A 22,912-nucleotide genomic window follows, 5' to 3' on the forward strand; every position below is an offset into this window, starting at 1 on the left:
GAAAGGAAGTATAGCCGAAGACAACTGAAGCTGTATTGAATACTGAGATGTCAAGCTGGTGCCTACCTAGAATCCTCAATCCTACTGACTAGTATTGATACTCGAATGAACTCTGCATTCTATCAGAGGAGGAAAATAAACACCAACTGATCTATAACTCTTTGAAATTACCTGAAAGACAAGCTATTGAAGTAGTAACAGAAGGCTTATAAAAGTACCTAACCAATACTGGATTATATTTAAGATCAATTCCATTAGACACGACCCAGACCCAACACTTAGTTGATCAGAAAAACCATGGGCCAAGAGGAAAACCAAGTCTTACTGTTCTATTTAATAAATGTAGCCATAAAATTATTTTTATCAAAATTAGGCTATACTCATAGATCAATGTTTGCTTAGTCATCCTCAGAGTAGCTTTATCCTGCAGTAGAAGAGAACACAGAGTCCAACAACTAGACCATGTGGCAAGAATGACAGGCCTTGGGCGTATACTACATAACATGTCTCCGTCAAAATCTCTCTTCTCAGTGCACAGGGAACTCTCTAGAAAAGAATCTTAAACAGTCAAAAAGAATGGAGAATACCAAGGAAGCAAGGCCTTCTAAACAGACAGACTGACACACATAGAAACAAATGGAGATGCTGGCAGTATGCACAGAGATTGTGTGATCTGTACCAGGTATACTCACAGCACTAAGAGGAGAAATGAGCACAGGACCATTTCTCTAACCCAGCAGCTTGTGAATTTTAATAACCATATTCAAGTTAAAAATATATTTTCTCTCAATCAGTCTCACTGGGCATAAAAATCACTCTGAGGTGCAGCCCCATGCCCAGCAGTACATGGCCAACACAAAACTAACATAATGGCCTTAAGGTTTTGGCAAGTTAAGTTTTGTTTTAACACTATAAGTCCTTTGTACATACATGTTGGTTTCAAAATTTGTGTTTTTAAGGGAATTTTTTATGTATTTTTTATGTATGTGCACATTTATTTAACAACTTTTCTTCAGTTTGTATTTCCTACTTAACTTTGAAGGTTTTTTTCTTTATCTTACTATACTTTATTATTAGTCTATAGATACTGCAGGATATTTGATCACACTGTGAACCCCCGAAGGTTGTGTTATTTACTAGAAAAACATGTTTCTCCTCATGGTATGATGCAGCCCTAGCTTTTAATCCAGGAGCTTTCTGTGTATTGTAAATAAAATTAAAGTCAACCATAGGTCAATAAGAAGAACAAGCAACCAATTTATAGGGAGTAAACATAGAGAGTAAGAAGGTTCGGGGGACAGATAAACAGATGCACAGAAAGTAGATGAGAAGGACATTCAGCTTTTTGAGATGGTTTTTTGAGATGGTGTGAAGAGAGAGAACTTCCTTTTATCTGGGATGTCAGTTAAGGAAGAAGATCAGCTAGGTGCTTTCTCTGCCCCTTGGAGCTTGCAGGCTTTTTACCTCTTCAATCTTTATTTGTGTATCCGGCTCTTCAGTCCTTATTGGTAAAATTGAATGAAGATTTTGTATACAGAACAAAAGATAAAATAAAAAAGCAAAACATCTAGATGCCTGTTTGTTTTTGAATGAGAGACAGAAAGAAAGTACAGTATGATGCCAGGTAAGGTTAGATGATTTTCACACGACTGTGGGAGAGAAAATAATAATCAGAATATAGTCTTTGAAAAATATATTTTAATAGAGTAAAAGAAAACCAACATAGGATAACTATTAATGTTTATTTCATTGAAACTATGGAAATTGTTGAGCAGGCTATTTTAATTCAGCTACTACAAGGCATGACAATTTCAACCTAAAATAAAATGACCACTTTATTCGAAGGTGCAATGAATAAAAGAATAAATAAACTCAAATAAATAAAAAACAAATTAAAATATTGCTCCTTAGAAGTAGGATCTCTTAATATTTGGTTTTAGGTCACTTATTTTAGAGGCAACTTTTGTTCTGTAACTGTGACATTTATTTACATTATTTCTAAGTAATAATATGTTATTTGGATCAAGATGAATCTTGGTTCGAAGACATGATCCTTCATCTGCAGAATAAACCCTGGCTTTGTTTTAGCTAAGGCATATTTTTGAGTAGACAGCTACATAATGCCCTAAGATATTCATTATTTTGCTGTTTTTGAGATACACCCATGAAGCTCAGACAGGCCTAGAATTTAAAATCTTTCTGTTTCAGTTTTGGGAATACAAGGCTATATTTTCCTCTCTGAACATGCTTAAATTTTTTTAGCAATATGCTTTATTATTTTTATGTTCATTAGAAAGGTTTATGGTGAATATTCAAATTAAAATATAATAGGCAATATGTTGATTATTTCACTGTTTACTAAAACTCCTCAAAAAGACTAGTCATGGAACTTTCCAACTTCTGATGAACTGGAAATATTTCATATGCAAACACATAAGCAATCTAAGGAACTGTGATTAAATAACAGAAAATTTGCATAATAGTGGATACTCAATAATATCTTTGGCCTAGCAAATTAAAACATAAGAGAAATGTGTTCTCCTCCAAGTAGAAATTACTAATGATGGGAAAATTTGAAACAAAATAAGTGATTGTGAAAATGTTATATTTTAATTTCATGATGATTGTACACACATAACAAAATATGTGTCTAAGTCTTTTAAGTTAAATGGCTTATGTCAAACCAACTCTAATCGTTTTTCAATTTTTAAAAAGTGTTATTGAAATTATGACCAAGATTTCTATCTTTTTTGTGAATGACTAAAATGCCTTACTTCATTTTTACACTAATTTTTGAACATATATTTAAATACAATGTCCTTTTTTAATCTCTGTAGTCCTACATATCTGTCCTTGTTCTTTTAATAGACTGTATGCTTAAGAAATGTCAGTCAAATTGAATTTTAAAGGTACATTTAGAACTCCCTATTTCTTGGTAGAATAATATTCATATGACCTATGAAGGATAGAAAGATGAAGAATGAGTCATTTAGATTTCATTTTCCAGAGCCCATGGCCTTTTTAAATATGCCAAAATAATAGATACTCTTGTGCAGAGAAGCCAGGACATTTTTCTCCTAAGACCATTCCATATTTATCATCTCTGTTGTCACTGGGTTCACAAGGTCTATGTACTTTATAAGAGGATTTCTGTCTAGAGAGCTCTATTTTATTTTTCTACTAAGATGATCAGTAGAAAAATGACAAAGTGTTTGCAGCTTGTGTTTAAAAGTAGTTCCAGAAACTAGATCATGTCTTTCTCAGTCTGGATGGTGTCAACATTGTGGTAGATTGTTTGATGCTTATTCTTGTTGGATAGAGATGAAAGCCCTGAAGATGCACTTGTTTTAAAATTAATGAACAAAAGAGTGGAGGGGATATTTGTTGTCTCTGTGAGTCAAAAGGATGCATGAATCAGCTAATGCTCAATTGTCACACATTTATACAGCATCATACTGTGATGTTATTAATCACTTTCAGCAACTTTGTCAATGTATTAATGGTAAATAGCACTGGTGAATCCTTTACTGTAAGTAGGCAGGACATTTCAAAGGTGCTGTTAAGTTTGTGATTGCTCAGAAAATGTTGCACCAAATGTTGTTACACATAGCTCACTCAAGCTACAGGGAAAAATTTAGACATTTTACAATATTCCAGAAAAAACACATATAATTTTTGATGTCTCTGTACATATTATTTTATCTATTATGAAATAAATAATTGAAGAGTATTTATTCTGCTTTTGTTAGACTATTCCATACTGAATAGCATTAATCTCCACTGGATATATTCTTGAATGCATATATAGAGAGAAAAAGGCAAGCTTTAAAAAAAACTTTTGGAAAATTTTGAAACACTTAATGTTTTAAATCTTCTCATATATTATATGTATAAGTAAAATATCTATAATGCATGTGTATGTTTAATGAAGCCTGAAATCTGTTATATGCATAGAAGACACTGACATTTCAGTACCTCTGCACATTCCATTATTTTATCCCTTCTGTTAGGCCCTTATATTATCCATTCTCGTTTATACTATGATGCCAAATTTAAAAATGATTAAGTGTATATGTATGCATACATGTATTTAGGTATATACATACATATTCTCATATATATGTGAACATGTGGGAAAATGTGCTTATCCCTTTCATTTTAATTTGAATTATTTTGCTTATTATGGTAACCTCTGCTCATTTCCAATTTTCTGCAAAAATAAAACTTTATGCATCTTTATGGCTGAATGAAACATTGTTGTTTATATAAGCCAACTATTTAATTCAATGCAATAAAATTTAATTTATCTGTTGATAAACACCTAGCATGATTTAATTATGTGAGTATTATAAATTTTGCATCAATAAATACTAAAGTTCAGGTGTATCTGTTGTATGTGGATATATTCTTTGGGGTTCATTGTTAGAAGTATATTTGATTGTTTTTCCTTTTTATTGGATATTCTCTGCATTTATATTTAAAATATTATCTCCTTTCCCCTCACTTCAATCCCTCCTCCCTGTCCCCTTGCCTCAATGAAGGTGCTCCCTCTCCCAACCACCCTCCTTATCATGATAGTTCCACTTTCAGTCTCTTGAGGAACCTTGGTACTGATTTTCATACAGGCTTGATAACTTTCCATTTCCAGCAGCAGGTTATATTGCAGCGCTTTACATATCTATATCCTTTTTTTTTTTCTTTTTTTTTTTTTTAAAAACGATTTTATTTTTCAAAACAAAGATAGATGTAAAGATTATAACATTTTTTGCTTAAAATTATACATTTTTGTCAGTACTGTTTTTTCAGACATTAAAATAAATTTTACATAAAACCATGTGAATATGTTTTTTAGTCGGTACTTGATTTTTTTCAAGGGCTTGACAGTATGCATTGAAAACGTACTAGTTGCAATAAGCGTAAAGTACATGCAAAACAAAATGCAACATGGAAATAGTCAAAGTCTTCTTGTTTTGTGAATATATGTATAGTTTTTGTTTTCATTATTACTTGGACTTCATACAGTCTGTGAGTTGTTTCTGGGGGAGTGCAAGCCTCTGGGGTTAGCATCCCACTATCAGTGACTGCATATTATGTCTGTTCTTTTGTGACTGGGTTATCTCACTCAGGATGATCTTCTCTAGATGCAGCCATTTTCTTAAGAATTTGGTTAAGTCATTGTTTCTGGTGGCTGAGTAGTATTCCATTGTGTATATGTACCACAATTTTTGTATCCATTCGTCTTCTGAAGGACATCTGGGTTCCTTCCAGCTTCTGGCTATTATAAATAGAGCCACTATGACATTGTGGTGCATATATCTTTGTTGTGTATTAAAGTGTCTCTGGGGTATATGCCCAGAAGTGGAATAGCTGGGTCTTCAGGTAGTACTATATCCAATTTTCTGAGGTATCGCCAGACAGATTTCCAGAGTGGTTGTATTAGCTTGCAACCCCACCAACAGTGGAGAAGTGTTCCTATTTCTCCACAGCCTCACCAGCATCTGCTGTCATCTGAGTTTTGGATCTTGGCCAATCTGACTGGAGTGAGGTGGAATCTTAGGGTTGTTTTGATTTGCATTTCCCTGATGGCTAAGGATGTCGAGCACTTCCTCAGATGTTTTTCGGCCATTCGGAGTTCCTCAACTGAAAAAGATTTGTTTAGCTCTGTACCCCATTTTTTAATAGGGTTATTTGATTCTCTGGTGTCGAGCTTTTTGAGTTCCTTGTACACCTTAGATATTAGGCCTCTATCTGATGTGGTGTTGGTGAAGATCTTTTCCCATTCTGTTGGTTGCCGTTTTGTTTTCTTGACGATGTCCTTAGCCTTACAGAAACTTTGCAATCTCATTAAGTCCCATTTGTTAATCTTTGACCTTAGAGCTTGAGCCATTGGTGTTTTGTTTAGGAAATTTTCTCCTGTGCCTATGTGTTCTAAGGTTTTCCCTACTCTCTCATCTAATAATTCCAGTGTATCAGGTTTAATGTGGAGATCTTTAATCCACTTACACTTGAGCTTTGTACAAGGAGATAAGAACGGGTCTATTTTCATTCTTTTGCATGTTGAGTGCCAGTTGGACCAGCACCATTTGTTGAATAGGCTGTCCTTTTTCCATTGAATGTTTACTGCTCCTTTGTCAAAAATCAGGTGACCATATACATGAGGGCTCATTTCTGAATCTTCTATTCTATTCCATTGATCCACTTGCCTATTTCTGTACCAGTACCATGCAGTTTTCAGCACAATTGCCTTGTAATATAGCTTGAGGTCAGGGATAGTGATTCCCGCTGATGTTTTTTTGTTGTTGAGGATGGTTTTCGCTATTCTAGGTCTTTTGTTATTCCAGATGAAATTGCACATTGATCTTTCCAATTCCATGAAGAACTGGGTTGGAATTTTGATGGGGATTGCATTGAATATGTAGATTGCTTTTGGTAGGATGGCCATTTTTAAGATGTTGATCTTTCCAATCCATGAGCATGGGAGATCTTTCCATTTTCTGAGATCCTCCTCAATTTCTTTCTTCAGAGGTTTGAAGTTCTTGTCATACAGGTCCTTCACTTCCTTAGTTAGAGTCACACCAAGGTATTTCATAGCTTTTGTAACTATTGTGAAGGGTACCTTTTCCCCAATTTCTTTCTCCACATGTTTGTTTTTTGAGTATAGGAATGCTACTGATTTGTTTTAGTTAATTTTGTATCCGGCCACTTTGCTGAACTTGTTTATCAGCTGTAGGAGTTCTCTGTTGGAATTTTTGGGGTCACTCAAGAATACTATCATGTCATCGGCAAAGAGTGATGTTTTTATCTCTTCCTTTCCGATTTGTATCCCCTTGATCTCCTTTTGCTGTCTAATTGCTCCAGCCAGGACTTCCAGTACTATGTTGAATAGGTAGGGAGAGAGTGGGCAGCCTTGTCGAGTCCCTGATTTTAGTGGGATTGCTTCAAGTTTCTCGCCATTAAGTTTGATGTTGGCTGTTGGTTTGCTGTATATTGCTTTTATTATGTTTAAATATGGGCCTTGGATTCCTGTTCTTTCCAGGACTTTTAACATGAAGGGGTGTTGGATTTTGTCGAATGCTTTCTCAGCGTCTAGTGAGATGACCATGTGATTTTGGTCTTTAAGTTTGTTTATATGGTGGATTACATTGATGGATTTCCTTATGTTAAACCATCCCTGCATCCCAGGGATGAAGCCTACTTGGTCATGATGAATGATGGTTTTGATGTGTTCTTGGATTCGGTTTGCAAGGATTTTGTTGAGTATTTTTGCATCAATGTTCATAAGTGAGATTGGTCTGAAGTTCTCTTTCCTTGTAGGGTCTTTGTGTGGCTTAGGTACGAGGGTTATTGTAGCCTCAAAAAATGAGTTGGGTAATATTCCATCTGATTCTATCTTTTGGAATAGCTTGTTGAATATTGGTGTTATATCCCCAATAAATGTCTGATAAAATTCTGCACTGAACCCGTCTGGACCTGGGCTTTTTTTGGTTGGGAGGCTTTTGATGACTTCTTCTATTTCTTTAGGTGTTATAGGGTTATTTAGATGGTTTACTTGGTCCTGGTTCAACTTTGGTACCTTGTATCTGTCTAGGAATTCGTCCATTTCCTCCAGATTTTCCAATTTTGTGGAGTATAAGTTTTTGTAGTAGGATCTGATGATTTCTTGAATTTCCTTAGTTTCAGTTGTTATGTCACCACTTTCCTTTCTGATTTTGTTAATTTGGATACTCTCTCTTTGCCCTTTAGTTAGTCTGGCTAGGGGTTTATCAATCTTGTTGATTTTCTCAAAGAACCAACTCTTTGTTTTGTTGATTTTTTCAATGGTTTTTTTTTGTTTCTATTTGGTCTATTTCTGCCCTAATTTTGATTATTTCTTGCCGTCTACTCTTTTTGGGTAAATCTGCTTCCTTTTGTTCTAGGGCTTTTAGCTGTGCTGTCAGGTTGCTGATGTGAGCTCTCTCCAGTTTCTTCTTGGAAGCACTTAGAGCAATGAGTTTTCCTCTCAATACTGCTTTCATTGCATCCCATAGGTTTGGGTATGTTGTGTTTTCGTTTTCGTTGAATTCTAGAAAATCCTTAATTTCTTTCTTTATTTCTTCTTTGACCCTGCTATCCTTTAGCAGAGTGTTGTTTAGTTTCCATGTGTATGTGGGCATTTTGTTGTCTTTGTTGTTGTTAAAGACCAGCCGTAGACCATGGTGATCTGAGAGGATGCATGGGAGTATTTCAATCTTCTTATATCGATGAAGGCTCGTTCTGTGTCCAATTATGTGGTCAATTTTCGAGAAGGTGCCATGGGGTGGTGAGAAGAAGGTGTATTCTTTTACTTTAGGATAGTATGTTCTGTATATATCTATTAATTCTAGTTGGTTCAAAGTCTCTGCTAGTTTTGCAGTGTCCTAGTTCAGTTTTTGTTTCCCTGATCTGTCCATTGGTGAGAGTGGGGTGTTAAAGTCTCCCACTATTATTGTGTGGGGTGAAATGTATTTTTTGAGCTTTAGTAGAGTTTCTTTTATGAATGTGGGTGATTTTTTATTTGGAGCATATATGTTAAGGATTGAGAGTTCCTCCTGACAGATTTCCCTGGTAATAAGTAAAAAGTGTCCTTCTTTATCTTTTTTGATAACTTTTGGTTGGAAATTTACTTTATTCGATATTAGAATAGCCACTCCAGCTTTCTTCTTGGAGCTGTTTGCTTGGAAGTTTTTTTCCCACCCTTTTACTGTGAGATAGTGTCTGTCTCTGTCTCTGAGATGAGTTTCCTGTATGCAGCAAAAGGCTGGATTTTGTTTATGTATCCAGTCTGATAGTCTGTGTCTCTTTATTGGGGAGTTGAGCCCATTTATGTTAATAGATATCAAGGAATAATTGCTTCTGTATCCTGCCATTTTTGCTTTTTTGGGTTGAGTTGTGTCCGTGTTTTTTTTCTTTTTTTAGTTTTCTTGTTTAGGAGTTTTCTTGTTTTTACTAGGCTGTATTTTCCCTCCTTGTATTGGGTTTTCCACCTGTAATTTGTTGTAGTGCTGGGTTTGTGGTCATATATTGTGTGAATTTTGATTTGTCTTGAAATATCTTTGTCTCTCCATCGATGGTGATTGATAGTTTTGCTGGGTATAGCAGCTTGGGCTGGCACTTGTGCTCTCTTAAGGAGTGCATGATGTCTGTCCAGGCTCTTCTAGCTTTCATAGTCTCTGCTGAGAAATCGGGTGTGACTCTGATTGGTCTGCCTTTATAAGTTACCTGACCTTTTTCCCTTACTGCTTTTAGTATTCTTTCTTTACTTTGGGCACTTGATGTTTTTACTATTATGTGTCGGGGGTATTTCTTTTCTGGTCCAACCTATTTGGAGTTCTGAAGGCTTCTTTTATGCTCGTGGTCATCTCATTCTTGAGGGTAGGGAAGTTTTCTTCTATGATTTTGTTGAAGATATTTACTGTGCCTCTTAGTTGATACTCTTCTCCCTCTTCTATTCCTATTATCCTTAGGTTCGGTCTTCTCATTGTGTCTTGTATTTCCTGGACATTTTGGGTTAGGAGCTTTTTGTTTTTTGCATCTTCTCTGGCTGTTTTGTCTATGTTTGCAATGTTGTCTTCTGCCCCCGAGATTCTCTCCTTGATCTCTTGTAATCTGTTGGAAATGTTTGCTTCTGTGACTCCTGATTTCTTTTTTTGGTGTTCTGACTCTAGGGTTATCTCTTTTAGCGCTTTTTTTATTGTGTCAATTTCTGTTTTAATTTCCCTCTTCCATTCCTTTATTTCCTTGGTTCTGTTTTCGTCTCGTTCTTTGAGTTCTTTGAGTGTTTTTCTTGTTTCTTCTTTAAAAGCTTCTGAATCTTTTTGCTTTTCCTCCCTTTCTTGTTTAAGTAACTCTATCAGCGTCTTGAGGCATGTTTTCAGGTCTGTGTCTTCTTTCTCTGGAGTGTTTGGAATTCCTATGTTTGTTACTATCGGAGAGCTGGGTTCTGGTGTTGCTAGATTGTCTTGGTTTCCTTGGGATATACTCTTTCTCTTTCCTCTTGCCATTTTGTTGTCAGTGATATGTTCTTGCCTTTCCCTTGTATCTGGTCTGTGTCCCTGGTACACTTTCCGTGTGCACTCCTCAGAGATCTCTCTAATCCCCAGCAGCCCAGTTTCCGGGTGGCAGCTGGGCCAGGCTCTGCTCTGCGTACTGAAGTCACCTCCGGGTTGTAACAGATGTTCCTAAGATTTGTTCCTGGTCACAGTAGCTCAGCCTGTACGAGCCGCCTTTCCGGCTGGTGGTTGGGCCAGGCTCTGCTCTGCGACCTGAAGTCGTCTCCGGGTGGGAACAGAAGTTCCTAAGATCTGTTCACGGTTACTGGATCGGGGAGGACAGGGCAGGTCAGGGCAGGGGGTGCCCTTTCTGTGTGCACTCCGCAGAGATCCCTCTGCTCCCCCGCAGCCTAGGTCTCCCACTCACCAGTTGCTCAGCCTGTAAGAGCCGCCTTTCTGGCTGGAGCCGCCTTTCCGGCTGGAGCCGCCTTTCCGGCTGGTGGTTGGGCCAGGCTCTGCTCTGCGACCTGAAGGCCTCTCCGGGTGGGAACAGAAGTTCCTAAGATCTGTTCCAGGTCTCAGTAGCTCAGCCTGTACGAGCCGCCTTTCTGGCTGGAGCCCCCTTTCCGGCTGGTGGTTGGGCCAGGCTCTGCTCTGCGACCTGAAGCCCTCTCCGGGTGGGAACAGAAGTTCCTAAGATCTGTTCCCGGTTACTGGATCGGGGAGGACAGGGCAGATCAGGGCAGGGGGTGCCCTTTCGTGTGCACTCCGCAGAGGTCCCTCTGCTCCCCCGCAGCCTAGGTCTCCCACTCACCAGTTGCTCAGCCTGTACGAGCCGCCTTTCTGGCTGGAGCCGCCTTTCCGGCTGGTCACATATCTATATCCTAAAAAAAATAGCTTTAGTTTGTTGCACTAATTCTAATTACTATTGGTTATTCTGAAATAAAGTCTCAGTGTGGTTTTAATTTGCATTTCACTGATGCATAAGTTTGCTGGAGTTTTCTGTTTATGACCTTTTGCAATTCATCATTTCAATAACAATACCTAAAATAATTATAGTAACACTTGTCAGATATAGAATAATAATTTAAAGTATAATATAGAAACATAAATAACTATGAATGGACAAAGTAATCAGGAACAAAGCATACCATGACGAAGATATCACAACATTTATTTAATTTACTTTATACTTATTTTATATTGTGTCAGTTTATAATCTGACATTAAAGATATTAAAGATATATATTCTGAAGTAAAACCTGCAGAAAACAGAATTCACGGAAGATAAAAACAGATCATCAAAATTGTATTTCTAACCTTTCTGTAACACTGTAGAATAAGCAGAAAATTTGAATATCTTTGTGTTTAATTTTACATTTTTGTAATTTTTAAATTCATGTCTTCACTTTTTGTGAGACTCTCTCTTTAAAAGTCTGTATTAGATGTGTATGTCAATGATGTGGTATTAAATCAGTCATAACTGAAAATCAAGAACTTGACTGATATTTAATATAAGAAATACCAAAAGGCTTTATTTTATGACAAGATGTAGAAATTAATCATGTTTATTATAAGGTTTTTATATAAGTATATACATAACAAAAATGTTAAAATGAGTTTATTCTGGGTACTATCATGGAGATGTCTGTTTATTTAGATTTTACCTTAGTATTAATTTCAATTTTTCCTTCATTTTTTGTTTTATGTGTATTGGTGTTTTGTCTGGATATGTAACTGTATACCATGTGAATGCATTATCAAAGGAGGGGGGAAAATGTAGGATTGCCTCATGATTCCGTTCTGAATAGAAAATATTATTTTTTTTCTTGTTTTATTCTTAATCAATATCTTGAGTTTTACTTTTAGATTTTCTCTTAGACCTGTCAGGATGACTGTGATCATTAACACAGGTGACAATTCATGCAGGTGAGGATGTAAAGCAAGGAGAAGACTCCTCCATTGCTGGTGGGAGTGTAGACTTGGACATTTCATGGTGAAATAATCATGAAATAACCAAGTTCTTCAAAAATTGAAATTAATTTACCTCGAGATCCAGCTATGCCACTCTTGGGCATGTACCTAAGTAGCTTTTCATCCTACCACAGAGATGCTCGCTCAGCCACGTTCATGCCTATTCTGTTCATAATAATCAGGAAGTAGAAACAGCTTAGAATGTCTTCAAAACTTTATAATATCAGACATATGTAGTGCATTTTCACAAATTAATATTACTATATTCTTTAAAAATTCCAATCAAGATATTTGCAGGTAAATGAATGGAACAAGCAAAAATCATTACAACCACTCTGGAAATCTGTCTGACGATACCTCAGAAAATTGGATATAGTACTACCTGAAGACCCAGCTATTCCACTTCTGGGCATATACCCCAGAGACACTTTAATACACAACAAAGATATATGCACCACAATGTTCATAGCGGCTCTATTTATAATAGCCAGAAGCTGGAAGGAACCCAGATGTCCTTCAGAAGACGAATGGATACAAAAATTGTGGTACATATACACAATGGAATACTACTCAGCCACCAGAAACAATGACTTAACCAAATTCTTAAGAAAATGGCTGCATCTAGAGAAGATCATCCTGAGTGAGATAACCCAGTCACAAAAGAACAGACATAATATGCAGTCACTGATAGTGGGATGCTAACCCCAGAGGCTTGCACTCCCCCAGAAACAACTCACAGACTGTATGAAGTACAAGAAATAAAGAAAACAAAAAATATGCATGTATTCACAAAACAAGAAGACTTTGACTATTTCCATGTTGCGTTTTGTTTTGCATGTACTTTATGCTTATTGCAACTAGTAGGTTTTCAATGCATACTGTCAAGCCCTTGAAAAAAATCAAGTACTGACTAAAAAACATATTCACATGGTTTTATGTAAAATTTATTTTAATGTCTGAAAAAACAGTACTGATAAAAATGTATAATTTTAAGCAAAAAAATGTTTAAAATCTGTACATTTATCTTTGTTTTGCAAAATAAAGTCGTTTAAAAAAATCATAATGAGTGAGATAAATAAGATGCACAAAGATAAGTGTGTGATGTGTATTTGTTTATATCTGGATATAAATAAATAAATAAGAAAATCAGGGTACCAAGTGGAAAGGAGTAGGAGGAGTGATGAAGGGAGGAGAAGGGGAGAGAAATAGCTGAACCTGGGGCTGTTTAATATCTCCAAATAATGAAGAACACAGAATAACTACTGGTCATATCTTGTCATCAGGCTAATCACAAAACCTTTGATCTAGAAACTGTCCTGCGTGAAAAATATACTAAGGCAGTAGTGGCAAACTTTGTGGCATTAACTAATCAATGTCTAACTTTACTCAGTCTATGAAATAGAACCTGTAGCTAGCACTGCTTGGGTGACCAAGATCCAAAATATAAATAGGACAGTGGCCTAGAGTAAAACAAAGTAAACTAAAGTAAAACTTCTGCAAAAAGACAAAATAAAGTAAAACAAAGAGAAAGCACTAAAATAACTCCTAATGATATTCTGCAATGCTATGCTCATAAATTGCTGCCATATGCAGCCATCACCAGAGAGCCATATTCCTGCAGCTTCTGGTGACAAACACAGAGACCCAAAGCATGACATCATTGAGCGGGATACAGAGACAGAGAGGTCTTTGAACAAGCAGATTTAAATGATTTACCTCCATCAAATCTCTCTTGAAAAACCTCAGGGAACACCAAGAGTGTGAAATACTAAGGAATAAGGGAACAGAGGGAATGGAGGACACCAGGAGTACCAGGCTGAGTACATGGTACTCTCTACAACAGCTGAGAAAAGCTGTTGTATCAGTGTATACATTCATGGATTTATGTGAATATTTACCCATATATAGATATATTGATGTGTAGCTATGTTTGTGTATATATGTAGACATGCGTAAGTGTATGTGTGTCTGTGTTTTTGAATGTACAATAATATACACTTCATTCTGAAATCACAGATAAGTGATTCTCAAGGAGCTCAAATAGCATGTACTAGGTCACATATTGATACATGCTAAAGTATAAATCAAGTTTCTGATCGAAAGAGCCCAAATCATCTGAATCATTCAACACAGGAATGCCCTTGTGTCTTTTTACGGACTTAGTTCAAAGTTATCTTTGGGAATACAACTTCTTGAAATTAAAATGTTCCTATAATGCAAACTTGCAGGCACCATGACTTTCTTAAATAGTATGGATTGTGTATTTGGATGAGCAATGGCTGTTAAACAAGTGTATGTCCCCCTGTGTCTCTTTACTTCTCAAACTATAAGATGCTTTCAATAAGAATGTGTTTTCCAAAAATATTGCAACTGTAATTATATTTAATCCAGTGGCACTCCTTATGATCCCTAGTTTCGTCTTAAAAAATAACACCTGATACTTAAATGGCCACATTTGTATGTATTATGTGTTTGCAAGTTAAATGATTTGCTCTACAGATTAATGGGTTACTCAGTTTTCAATCTACATTAAGGCTAAACCTAAAATAGTGTTAGAAATTCAATATATAATCTAGTTAGATCTCTCAAGAACATTTATTTAGATGAAAGATGAAAATAAAAGAATCACGTGCTCAGGTTTTTGGTACTGTGGATCAATCTATAACAGCAAGTTTCTGTGTCATGTGTTTAATACCCACTAGAAGTCAGGAAGTACTTAGAACTTTAAAAAAGCTTTCACTGCGGTTTCATGTTTTTAAATAATTAGAGGGATTCATAGGACTATGGAATAGAGCTGGAATGGGGGTTTCTTATTGTTACAAATATTTACAAGCCTGTAATACTTACATTATAGTCACACAATAAATGAAATGACAGAGGATTTATATAAAAACAAAAACATACCAAAACAAAACAAAACCCTCCTTTCAAATCGTTTTTGTTTATATATATTAAAAAAAAAAAAGATGTCATACTCATGACAATGTCCAGCAAGATAAATACTATGAAGTCAGCTTCCAGGTTGATTTCTCTATGTACCATGACTTTTAAGAGACTGAAAAGTGCTTGGGAGCTTGGCATCATGTTACCTACCTCAATACTCAGTGATCATCATGGAAAGATTGTAAGAGACCATTAATGACTACTGTGAAACCCTATGTTCATGATACAACAATACAGGTATACATATGTACTCTTAGTAGTTTTGAGCATAAGTAAGACTGGTTCAAAATTAAACCATAATATCAATGGAATGTGAGATGGTCAGGATTTTACATGAGTAACAGAGAAGATATTGGTAATAGCTAGGAGAGAAATATTTATTTCTTTCAGGATAGAAGCTTTGAAAGGGTACACAGGCTTCAGTAGATGGCAGTACACCCATGACCACACAGGCCCCTTTTAAAGGAGTCAGGGAAGGGAGAGAGAGTTAAAAAGATACAAGCACATGCACATGCACCCACGCTCGCATAAACACATACACACACACACACACACACACACACACACACCGAGAGAGAGAGAGAGAGAGAGAGAGAGAGAGAGAGAGAGAGAGAGAGAGAGAGAGAGAGAGACGACATAGAAATAGAAAGACAGAGACAGAGAATTAAAGAAAGAGACTGAGTGACAGCGAGTCAGAGACAGAGTCAGGCATACAGAGAGAAACAGAGAGATACAGGGAGAAAAAGAGAAACTTGAGAGGCAGAATTTTTAAAGTGATAGAGAGAAATGATAAGGAAAGATAGGGAATGAAGATAGTGGAAATTTTACTTAAATATTAAAATAATTACTCCAAAAACTCCCTCATGAAAAAGAAACTAAAAGGTACATGGTGATGACTTTAAAAAGGAAAAATAATATAACGCACTTGCTTATGATAAATTCAGTTGGGTAGAATTAGATGGACACATCATATTAGATGTAAATTTTCTATTAGAAAAATAGTCTCCTTTAAGCTGTGTTTCAGATCTCAAAATTAAAAGCTAACTTTCGAGTAATGTTTAGATAATAAAAAATCTAAGTTTTATGAGCATTTATTTTTAATTAATTGATCTATTTCTATCTGTATAGATAGGCATATCTGTACCACATATGTTCTAGGTGCTTGCAGAAGAGGACATGAAGTATTTGGAGACTGGACATACAGGGAATTTGAAGCATCCATGTGTGCTGGAAAATGAAGAGGGTTCTCTGCAGAAACAATATGTCATTTGACCACTGAACTATCCCTTCAGATGAATAATAGTAATCAGATTAGTGATATTATGCAACTCACTATTTCACTTCATGGACTTTCTAGAAGAAAAGAAGGTTCTCTTTTCTTTGACTAGTAATACTGCTGGTAATATACAAAGCAATGGGTCACATACATAAGCCCATGACTGTTCTCTGCCTCATATTCACTCCTGATTTCAGTTGCCCAGCTTTAAAATAATTTTATAACTATGATACCTAAAATGTTTAATGTGGAAAGACTTATGTGGATGAGTAAATGGCCCAAGAGTCAAAAATATCAAGAAAGTCCTTCACTCACATTTCTGATTTCGGCTGAATGTCTGAATGAAACAAAAACGGGACACATGAGTGGAGGATATTTCTGAAATTTAGTTATTCATGAGTTGTCATTCCCCAGAGCCACCACGAAGGCAGGAGATGCCTAAGCTTAGAGTTCAGACCTGGGAACTTCTGAATGATTTGTAGCCTAGCACACCCTGAAAAAAAAGACAGGTTGTGATGACAGCTAGTTAGGCTCAGGGCAGGCACCGACTGTGGCAATGGATGTGCCAGCTGGATCTAAGGAGAGTGAGACCCATTTGCACGACCTTGGGAGAGCTAGCAGTCTGACCAAGTAAGACACCTCCCAGTCCTGGATCTAGAGCTTTGAAGTGGCTCACCCCAGCATTCGGTAGATATATTGGCATCTACCTCATCAGAAACTGCTGGAATATGTGAGTGGAGCGGGAGCTACAGTCTCAAAACTGCAAGGTCTGACTATCACAGGGTAACAACATTCATGTAGGTCCCTGGTACAAATATAACAGAGAGAAAACCGAGAGAAGGTCCAAAACTACAATGTCTCCATATCCCAGGGTGACAACCTGATATCCTAGAGGACTCACAGTGAGGACCATTATTGATAATGTACTAGAAGCCTTGAACCAGACCAACAATTCATTGCAATGAAAATTAGCAAGCTCAAAAGGCTAGACACCAGAGAATTAAACAACCTCATTAAAAAAATGGGGTACAGACTTAAACAAAAAGTTCTCAATTGAGGAATATCGAATGGCTGAGAAACATCTAAGGAAGTGCTCAACATCCTTAGCCATCAGGAAAATGCAAATCAAAAACAACCCTGAGATTCCACCTCACACCAGTCAGATTGGCCAAGATCCAAAACTCAGATGACAACAGATGCTGGCAAGGATGTGGAGAAAGAGGAATACTTCTCCACTGTTGGTGGGGTTGTAAACTGACATAACCACTCTGGAAATCAGTCTGGCGGTTCCTCAGAAAAATGGACATAATACTACCTGAAGACTGAGTTATTCTATTTCTGGGCATTTACCCCAGAGGCACTCCAATACACAACAAAGATACATGCACCACAATGTTCACTGCAGCTCTATTTATAATAGCCAGAAGCTGGAAAGAACCCAGATGTCCTTCAGTAGATGAATGGGTACAAAAATTGTGGTACATTTACACAATGGAGTACTATTCAGCTATCAGAAACAATGACTTTATGAAATTCCTAAGAAAATGGATGCATCTAAAGAATATCATCCTGAGTGAGATAACCCAGTCACAAAAGAACAGACATAATATGCAGTCACTGATAATGGGATACTAACCCCAGAAAGCTCTGAACACCCAAGAAACAACTCACAGACTGTGTGAAGCTCAACAAACAAAAAGAATATATTTTAATTAAAATAGAACTGTATTACATCCCCCTTTTCTCCCTACAGCCTTTCCTAGTCTCTCTCCTATCCCCTCAAATTAATAGCCTCTTTTCGAATATTATTGTTACATATATATATATGTGTGTGTGTGTGTGTGTGTGTGTGTGTGTGTATGTATATGTACCCACAAATACTTAATTACAACCTTAAAAAATGTATCATAAATAAATTTTAAAAAAAGAAAATTAGCAAGCAAAGAAATATGGACTAAACGGTATACTTTGGGACACCCTGGGAGACATTACAACTTCTCCAATGGGATTGTTTTTTCTCTGTTGTGGTGGGAAGTTGCAAGAGTGGATGGAGGGTATGAGGGAATTGGGAGATGAGTGGGCTTCAGGGGCATAATATAAAATTCACAAACAACCAATCAAAAGTTTTTTTTTTTAAGTGACAACATTTGCAAATTCTGTTATATTCTTTTTTCTTAAAAGACAGCACATCTAAGGTAATCAATCAAAGTTTATTAGGGAATTATCTCTGTTTTTATTGAAACCTAAAATATTGTTTTATTTTATTTTACTTATATTTCAGTTCTTGAAACCTTGCCCTTAGCAACCTTCTCACAGTTCCTTACCGCATTTTTCCCTCCTTGCCACCAAGAGGATGCCCCACACCAGACCTCTTCCCTCCCTGGGGCATAAAGTCTCTCAAGAATGAAACACATCTTCTCCCACTGAAGGCTGATCAGGCACATCTCTGCAATATTTGTGCCAGGCCTCCATGAATATGCTCCTGGTTGGTGGTCCCTGGGGTTTGCAAAAGTTGAGACTACTGTCTTTGGGGTCCCTCTGCTGTTCAGCTACTTCAGTCCTTTGCCTAATTCAACCATAGGGGTCTCTGACTTCTGTCTCAGTCAGCAGTTGGTAGGACCTCCTCAGAGGACAGCCATGCCAGGCTCCCATTTGTAAGCAAACCACAGCATGAGTAATAGTGTCAGGCTTTTTGACCTCCCATGAAGTTCTCATTAGACTTTCTTCCTTTAGTCTGTTTTCCACTTAAGTCTCTGTAGTTCTTTAAGACAAAACCCGGTCTGGGTAAAAAAAATTGACTGTGGGTTAATAATTCTGCCCCTTCACTTGAGACCCTAACTACTGGGTTGACCCTTTGAGTTCCCACTCCCCAATGTTGGTTAATATTACCCCAATGAATACTTAGAGTCTCTCACTTCCTGGGTTTCTGGTAGTTTCTAGAGGATTCCCCCATATATATACCCAATGCTGTTTATCTCCCTTCATTCTCTTTATATCCCCCATTCCCACCCTTTACCAGTTTTCCCTCTCCCTTCTCCCATTAATGTCCCTCCCTCCATCTGCCTCTGATGACTATTTCCTTCTTCCTTCTAAGTGGAATTGAAACATCCTCACTTGGGCCTTTCTGCTTGTTACAATTCTTATGGTTAATGAAATGTATCCTAGGTATTCTGTCCTTTTTGGCTAATATCCACTTATTAGTGAGTACACACCATGTAGTTTTTGGGTCTGTGTTACCTCATTCAGGATAATATTTTCTAGTTCATCCATTTGTCTGCAAAATTCATGATGTACACATTTTTAATAGCTGAATAGTATTTCATTGTGCAAATGAACCACATTTTCTGTATCCATTCTTTAGTTGAGAAACATGTGGGTTCTTTGCAGCTTCTGGCTATTACAAATAAGGCTGCTATGAACATAATAGAGCACATGTCTATGTGGTATGGTGGAACTTCTTTTGGGTATATTCCCAAGAGTGGTATAGCTAGGTCTTCAGGTAGAGCTATTTTCAATTTTCTAAGAAACCACTAGATTGATTTCCAGAGTGGTGGTACTAGTTTGCTATTCTACCAGTAATGGAGAACTGTTCTTCTTTCTACACATCCTTGTCAGCATGCACTGCTGCTTGAGTTTTTTATTTTAGTCATTCTGATTGGTTCCAGGTGGAATCTCAGAGTCATTGTGATTTGCATTTCCCTGATGACTATGGACTTTGAGCACTTATTTAATTGGTTTTTTTTTTTTTTTTTTGCCCATTAAATATTATTTTCCTGTGAATTCGCTGTTTAGATCTGTAGCCCTGTTTTTAATTGAGTTATTTGGGTTTTTGAAGATTAAGTTCTAGAGTTCTTGATGTATTTTGAATAGTAGCCCTCTGTGGAATGTAGAATTAGTAAAGATTTTTCCCGCAGTCTATATGTTGCAATTTATCTTATTGACTGTGTCTTTTACCTCACAGAAGCTTTTACATTTCATGAGGTCCCATTTATCAGCTGTTGATCTCAGAGCCTGAGCCACTGGTTTCTGTTCAGGAAATTTTCCCCTGTGCAAATGAATTTGAGGCTCATTCCCAATTTCTCTTCTATTAGATTCAATGTATATTTGATATTAATATATCTGATATTAACTTGAAGTCATTGATCCTCTTGAACTTGAGCTTAGTGCCCAGTGATATATATGGATCTATTTTCTATATTCAGACTGGAGAATTCTCTTTTTAAATGTAAGTCATCAATTGTGGTTTTCTTCTATGCCATCCCCATCACCACTTACGTTTTCCAAACACTGAAGGAATACAAGGGATTCTGACTCCACACAGCATCTGTCTGTGACATTCTCATAGATTTAAATTATGTCCCTGAGAGGTTACATGACATATCTTGTGATCATCCTTAAAAGCCAAGCAGATCACACTGTTGAGCATAAGATTTTAAAAGATGCCATTTGCTTAAAACAAAAATGTCATACTGTATTGCACTTGAAGACTTAAAACTTAATTTTAAGACTTTTTTTCATTTTTATTTTGTATATGAGTTTTTAACCTGTGTATATGAATATGTACTATCTACGTGCTTGGTACCCATGTAGGCAAGAAGAGAATTCTTGATACCCTGTCAATGGAGGAATAAATTGTTCTGAGTCTCCTTGTGGGTCCAAGTGCTTTAATTTTGGCCCTCTGCTGGACCGATGGGAATACAGCCACTAAGCCATCTCTGCTTAAGCAGTCCCTGATTTTAATATAAGAAAATAAGCTATCCATGTATGTGAGCTGGGATTGTCTTTGTTTGTTTGCTTTCATTTCTGTGTTTTTGCTGTGTGTGTATGTGTTGCATACATGTGAGTTCTGTGGTGTCCATGGGTGTTTATGTGAAAACCAGAGGACGCCATCTTGTTGTCTTCTCTTTATTGTCTGCCTATTGCTTTGAGACACAGTTTTGCAGTGAAGTAATAGCTCTCATCACTCTAGATAGGTTGGATGAGAAGCAGGCTCTCAAGGTCTACTCATCTCAGACCCAAGTGTTGGGTTTACAGGATCGTGCAACATGGTTAAACATTTTATTTGAGAGTTGGGAATTCAGGTTCTCATCCTTGCAGAGTACAATTGCCTAGGAATAGAGTTTGTGCTTTACACTTTAGGAAAATTCAGATTCAACATTATCAACCAATACTCAAGAACCAAGATCACTGAATTTATTTGGTCAGGAAAAGATGTATCTCTTTACAATTTAATTGTCAAAACAACAATGATCGCAGAAAGGAGCAGTGTTTTAAAACAATCTAACAGAACATTTCTTATTTAATATTGTACCCCAAGTATAAAATTTCAAATGTGAGGAACATTTTTACTCTTTTGTCTTTTGAATCAACCTTAAAAATTATGTTTATATTAATCTAAAATTCTAATTCTGGCATTATCAAACCATAAACAAATGATAGTCTAAAAAAATAAAGTAAGTAAAAGTCCAACTCTGAAAACACATATAAGATCTTATACATGTTAAAATCCACAACTACATTCATAGTCCCTATCCTTCCTTAACCTGAGCTTCATTGCAATAAAAAAGACAATATGTATTCAAACTGCTTTTATTTAATCATGATGCCCTGCAGCTCATGGTCAATCTGAAAGGTCATAGACATTACTGAAGATCCCCTGTAGAGGATCGTTAGAAGATATCAATGAATATGTATTGCCAGATTGTTATTGCTTGTTATGCCACTGTTTTCACAGTTGGGACTATTTGAATATTAATTTTTAAGCCCATAGAAATTTAACTATCTTAAAGCATACAAAAACATATTCTACTGTTGTGTTTATTACAGGAAAAAAATATTAGATTCACTTTTACTTCATTTTAGTGGAAATAAAGACATGATAAATAAGCTTTCTCCTGATTTGATATTAAAGATAATGGCACATTGAACTGGTATAACCATGTGTGGATAAGTACAGAGAACTTTTGTAAACTGAGTAGTTAGGAAATTTTCAGAAGCACCTCCTTTAAAATTCAATGTATCTCTGGAAAAACTTTGAAGCATTTTTTAGAATTACCAAAGTAAAACTAATGTATTTCCTGCAATAGTAAAGGCAGGTGGACAGAATCCAGGGACCCCTTTGGTTGAATTGGGGGAAAGCTGGAAGAAGTTGAGGAAGAGCACTACCCTATGGGAAGACTAGCAGTCTCAACTGACTTAGATTCTCAAGATCTCTCAGACACTGAGCCACCAACCAGGTAGCATAAACCAGGGAATATGAGTCCCTGACAGACACATATACAGCAGAGAACTGCCTGGTCTGGCCTTGTAGAGAAGATAAACCTAACCCTTAAGAGAATTGAGGCCCCAGGAAGTGGGGACGCTTTGTTTGTTGGGGGTCGGGGGAGTGGAGACATCTTCTTGGAGAAGGGGCCTAGGAGAATAGATATTGGATGGGGAGCAGTCAAGGGACAGACCAGGAGGTTGATGAAGTCTGGACTGTAAAAAAGGCTTAAAGAATTTTAAAAATGTAAAAATTTCCTCAATTTCTTAGTTTACAAAGAATAGGAACAGATAGATATCAATGATGGGTGAGAGATCATCAGGTTAGCAAGAGTGAATGAGAGAGAGAGAGAAGAAAGGAAGAAAGAAAGAAAGGAATAAAAGAAGGAAAAAAGAAACAAGGAACGAAAGAAGCAAGGAAGAAAAATAGATAAATTCATATATATATATA

The sequence above is a fragment of the Micromys minutus genome, assembly GCF_963924665.1.
Source record: "Micromys minutus genome assembly, chromosome: 5".
NCBI lineage: Eukaryota > Metazoa > Chordata > Mammalia > Rodentia > Muridae > Micromys > Micromys minutus.